At 34.2% G+C, this 6,390-nt stretch overlaps 1 long non-coding RNA gene across 1 annotated transcript; it reads left to right on the top strand.

Annotated features, from left to right (window-relative positions):
* The first annotated feature begins 2,467 nt into the window (after positions 1-2,467).
* LOC123467412 lies at positions 2,468-3,281 on the top strand. The gene is made up of 3 exons (XR_006641754.1): positions 2,468-2,601; positions 2,679-2,861; positions 3,149-3,281. It is a non-coding gene; the product is annotated as an uncharacterized LOC123467412 (long non-coding RNA).
* Positions 3,282-6,390: the final 3,109 nt, after the last annotated feature.

Consider the following 6,390-nt stretch of genomic DNA (forward strand, 5'->3'; position numbering starts at 1 on the left):
CATTGTACTTCGTTCAACTTATTCACATTGACTACAAGTATATTTGATCCTGTTTACATATAGAAGTAAAACTCATGGTATAACAGTGCGTTCACATTGAATACAAGTATAATTGATTCTGTTTACATGTAGAAGTATAAACTCATGGTATAACAGTGTATTCTTTTTGAATACAAGTATATTTGATCCTGTTTACATGTAGAAGTATAAACTCATAATATCACAGTGTATTCACATTGAATACAAGTATATTTGATTCTGTTTACATATAGAAGTAAAAACTCATGGTATAACAGTGTATTCACAATGAATACAATTATATTTGATTCTGTTTACATGAAGAAGTATAAACTCATAATATCGCAGTGTATTCACATTGAATACAAGTATATTTGATTCTGTTTGCATATAGAAGTAAAAAATCATGGTATCACAGTGTATTCACATTGAATACAAGTATATTTGATACTGTTTAAATTTAGAATTATAAAATCCTGGTTTTACAGTGTATTCACATTAAATACCATTATATTTGATGCTTTTACATGTAGAAGTATAAACTCATAATATCACAGTATATTCACATTGAATACAAGAATATTTGATTCTGTTTACATGTAGAAGTATAAACGCATGGTACCACAGTGTAATCACATTGAATACAATTATATTTGATGCAGTATACATACAGAAGTAAAAACTCATGGTATAACAGTGTATTCACATTGTATACAAGTATATTTGATTATGTTTACATGTAGAAGTATAAACTCATAACATCACAGTGTATTCACATTGAATACAAGAATGTTTGATTCTGTTTACAAGTAAAAGTATAAAGTCATGGTATCACAGGGTATTCACATTGAATACAAGTATATTAGATCCTGTTTACATATAGAAGTAAAAACTCGTGGTATCACAGGTTATTCACAATGAATACAAGTATATTTGATTTTGTTTACATGTAGAAGTATAAACTCATAATATCACAGTGTATTCACATTGAATACAAGTATGTTTGAACCTGTTTACATATAGAAGTAAAAACTCATGATATCACAGTGTATTCACATTAAATACAAGTATATTTGATGCTGTTAACATAGAGAAGTAAAAACTCATGGTATCAAAGTGTAATCACATTGAATACAAGTATATTTGATGCAGTATACAAACAGAAGTAAAAACTCATGGTATAACAGTGTATTCACATTGAATACAAGTATATTTGATTCTGTTTACATGTAGAAGTATAAACTCATGGTATCAGAGTGTATTCACATTGAATAAAAGTATATTTGATGCTGTTTACATGTAGAAGTATAAACTCATGGTATCACAGTGTATTTACATTGAATACAAGTATATTTGATCCTGTTTACATATAGAAGTAAATCTCATTGTATCACAGTGTATTCACATTGAATACAAGTATATTTGATGCTGTTTACATGTAGAAGAATAAACTCATAATATCACAGTGTATTCACATTGAATACAAGAATATTTGATTCTGTTTACAAGTAGAAGTATAAAGTCATGGTATCACAGTGTATTCACAATGAATACAAGTATATTAGATCCTGTTAACATATAGAAGTAAAAACTCGTGGTATCACAGGGTATTCACATTGAATACAAGTATATTTCATTTTGTTTACATGTAGAAGTATAAACTCATAATATCACAGTGTTTTCACATTGAATACAAGTATAAATGAATTTATTTACATGTAGAAGAATAAAGTCATGGTTTCACAGTGTATTCACAATGAATACAAGTATATTTGATGCTGTTTACATATAGAAGTAAAAACTCATGGTATCACAGTGTAATCACATTGAATACAAGTATATTTGATGCAGTATACATACAGAAGTAAAAACTCATGGTATAACAGTGTATTCACATTGAATACAAGTATATTTGATCCTGTTTACGTATAGAAGTAAAACTCATGATATCACAGTGTATTCACATTGAATACAAGTATATTTGATGCTGCTTACATGTACAAGTATAAACTCATAATATCACAGTGTATTCGCATTGAATACAAGTATATTTGATTCTGTGTTGATGTAAAATATGTGCGGAATCTGTTGACATTAAATAAATATGGCAAACTCTTCTCTCCTTTCATTCTTTTGAAAATTATGCGCTTGGGTATAGGGTTGCTGTTTAGTACTCCCTACTCTTTCTCTTCTCTCTCAGACAGCTTTTGACAGCTACTGACTCTATCGCGTGCTTTTTGATTTCTCAACTAGTGGTTTGTTTCTAAATCTAGTAAGTATAAAAGTAAACTATATATTGTAATTTAAATATATATATATCTGCTGTTTGAACTTATTTAGTAAACTATCACTACTCGATAAACTGCTTGTCAAATATTATTCTTAACAGGTTATGGGCTCAGAATAACGTTTTTTTTATCTAGTTTAAAAATGGCCACTCAAAATTTATCTGCTAATGAATTGAGGGATTATGCAAAGTTTAATGGTATAAATTTTCCCCAATGGCGGTATGATGTCATGCTCAAACTAAGAAAGAAGAAGTTTGAAAAACTTGTGCTCGGACAAGATCCAAAACCAGCAGAGGTAATTACTTTAACAAAACACTTTGTTCGCATGAGTAGATGAATTTTTAGAAGCATATGATGGTATCGTTATTTAAGGTTTGATTTCCACTGAGTAGGAAATAAGATTTTCTACAGTGAATTCTGTTACGTCAATTTTTGGGATTCCACCCATAAGGTGAGGTTGGTCATAGTAAATGTTCAGATTTATATTTTTTTTGGATACCACCCGTGAGGTGACGATCACATCCCAGTGATTTTTTTTTGGATTCCACCCATAAGGTAACGAGTGAATTGGTGATGAGTGAACATTTTTTTTTATGCAATTTTGCTGGATTCCACCCATAAGGTGCGAGTGAATTGGTGACGAGTGAACATTTTTTTTAAATTCAATTTTGCTGGATTCCACCCATAAGGTGAAGAATGTTGTTGAGAAATGAATTTTTTTCTTGTTGGAATTTCCAGAATGAATTGATTGTTATTGGGAATCTGAATCTGAATATTATATTTTTTGATTTTGACACAAGAAAAACCAAATTACTAAATCAGATGTTTTTATCTCAATACAGACGTTTAACAATGAAAATGAAGTAACGAATCAAGATGTTATCGACACTTGGATTGAAAGAGATACTGATGCCTGTTCCATTATTTACTACAATATCGAGCCAACATATCAAACTTCAATTGAAGGATCTGCCACGTCAGCTGGAACAGACTGGCTCAGGAATATGCACAAGTAGCAGTGGCTAATTTAAGTCAACTCACAGCAAAATTCTTTCAGTATCTAATGGACCCTGGTAAAAAAAAAAAAAAAAAAAAACATCTTTAGTTAATATAGGGGAAGAACAAAAGTTTTATATCAATCTTTTACGTAAAATAGGACACACTGTATCAGCTCATGTCAATAGAATGAGACAGATGGCAGAAGAACTCAAGAGTGTTGAGGCTCCCGTCACCGATCAACAACTTATTGAGAGGATCCTTCAAACGCTACCTCCGAGCTACTATAACTTTATTTCGGCATGTTAAAGTGTTCCGCTTGCAGAGCGTTCGATTTCCAGTCTTACATCACGTCTAATACTTGAAAAAACAAGAATGAAAAGCAGAACAAACGGACCAAATCCGGCAGATATTGCCTTTTTGCGTTTCACCCGAACAACAAGCAACAGCAGGTAGCTGATTGTAATTCAGAGAACGCCTACGCAGCAAGCAAAAGTTATAATGGTGTTAGAGGAGGCTATCCAGGCTTAAGAGGTAATCGAGGCAGCTCTTCAGGTTATAGAGGTGGTTATCGAGGTGGTTATCGTGGCGGTAACAATGGTTTTCGTGGAAGAGGTACGAACTTTAAATTCTACAAATTTTCAGACCAATTTTTTTTTATTTTTTTAAATATCAATTTCAAGGCTTTCACCAAGGCCCTAACTTTGATCAAATTTACTGCTGGGCGTGTAACCAACCAGGACATAAGTCTTTTACGTGCAGAAACAAAGGAAGAAATGAAGAACAAAGATCTTCAAGGCAGAACAAATTCGATAACAACCGCAACCTAAACAACGACAATAATGGTTTTTCTGCCTTGTCTTCCTTCTGTATCGTAGCAAGAAAGCCGACAGACTGGTACGCTGATTCTGGCGCAACGCACCACATGTCTGAACAACGAAATTTTTTTACTACCTTCAAAGAAGTTCCTCAAGGGACATGGCACGTCAATGGTATAGGATCAGCCCAGCTGTCAGTACTTGGAGCAGGAAAGATTCAAGTGTACTTCCTTGTGGATGGCGAGAGAAAAGAAGGAGAACTCACAAATGTTCTTTTCGTCCCAGGACTTGGTACAAATTTATTTCCTATTGGTGCAGCAACAGAAGTTGGCATCACCGCACACTTCATCGACAATGATGTCTATTTCAAGAAGAACAGTAAAGACGTTACGGTGGGTCAAAGGCTTGGCCAATCCTTATACCATTTGAAGATAGTTGCCAAAAATCCAAGCAAAGAAGTATCTACGGCTACTGCTGCAAAGGCTCAAAACTCCCTCACACTCTGGCATCAAAGATTAGCTCATTTAAACAACAAAATTATTTTGAAGATGATATCAAGTAACTCTGTCGACGGTTTGATTCTCAAGAAAGAAAATTTGGAACACGGCCTATGTGAAGGATGCATTTTCGGTAAAATGCATAGGTCTCCATTTCCTACAGGTCGTAGCAGAGCCAAAGAAGTAGGTGAAATCATTCACTCTGATGTCGGTTTTGTCAACGTTCCAACACCAAATGGAGAGACCTGTTTCGTTTTATTCAAAGATGACTTCAGTGGTTGGACTAAGGTTTATCTTATGAAGAGCAAATCGGAAGCCGACGACTACTTCCTTAAATTAAGTCACATTTAAAATTGGGAGAATTTCTGCGAAGCTCTATTTATGTCTTGAATCGTACACTCTCAAGGTCATCTACCAAGACTCCATTTGAATTATTTTACAAAAAGAAACCTAATCTAGATAATCTACGAGTGATCGGTTGTCGAGCCTATGCGCATATTCTTGACTGTTTAAGGAAGAAACTGGATCCAAAGGTAGAGCTATGCTGGTTAGTGGGCTACAACGAAGAAATAAAAGGATGGAAGTTATGGGAACCAGTGTGAAGAAAATTCATCACGATTCGTGACGTAATATTCAATGAAGATCTACTGATTAACGACTTTGACGGTGATGAAGAAAAACTAAACGAAAGCAGTCTATTTGACCCACTTCTTCTCACAACAGAAATCCTTGGCTTGGTAACAAAAAAAAAAAAAAACTTTTCATTGTACCAGACTTTGAATTTTTATTTTTTTATTTTTCGTTGGCATGTCAGCTGGAACCCGTTCATGATGTGACGCAAGAAGTTGAAGAAATGGCTGCTGCAAACGTTCAAGATCATAATGGGGTAGATTAAAATTTAATATCGATTTTTTTTATTCATAGTTGAGCATTCTCAATTTTTTTTCGTTAGGTTATTCATGATGAGGTCCAACCAGTAGTACGAGAAGACGAGGCTATTGTCGAAAATGATGCTCAAGAGATATTACATGCTTCTCCACTACTGCGTGTTGAAATGGAAGAGGAAAACGACGATCAACATTCAGGAATTATGGAAAATGATCCGCTGATCCCAATAAATGAGCTTGGTGAAGATAACGAGATTCCAGCACAACGAGTGGAGCAACCAATCGAATTCCCGCGTAGATCCTCTCGTCCAAAACAATACAACGCGAGATACAAAGAATTTCGGCAGTCTCTAGGAAGACCTCTTGCAAAAATTGGACTCATTGGTACATTAATAATTTTTCTCTATTGCTTTGTGTTTTAGAATACAATTCCTTCAAAGCAAACCCAATCGAGGAATAGACTAATTCTTCTTTTTCATTTTTTTTGCATTGTATCATTTATACAAAACAGAAACATTCATAAATAGGCACGCATCAGCCTTGTTTATTGAAGCCTTTGAACCATAAAATTATCAGCAAGCATTAGTCTCCCCAGAATAAAAAAAATGGATGGAAGCGTACAGAAAAGAGTTTAATTCCCTAATGGAAAACAAAACATGGGAACTCGTACTTCTCCCACCAGGTTGCACAGCTATGAACTGTAAAATGATTGGGAAATTGAAGCCAGCATACGAAGGAGTACCTGAAGTTTATAAGGGAAGACTTGTAGCAATTGGATTGCGACAAAGATACGGCATCCATTACGACGAAACTTTTGCTCCCGTTCCACATAGTGAAGCAGTGAAAGCCACACTAGCTGAAATTGCATCACTGGACCTGGAGATGA

Source organism: Daphnia magna, unplaced genomic scaffold (assembly GCF_020631705.1).
Source record: "Daphnia magna isolate NIES unplaced genomic scaffold, ASM2063170v1.1 Dm_contigs187, whole genome shotgun sequence".
Classification (NCBI taxonomy): Eukaryota; Metazoa; Arthropoda; class Branchiopoda; order Diplostraca; family Daphniidae; genus Daphnia; species Daphnia magna.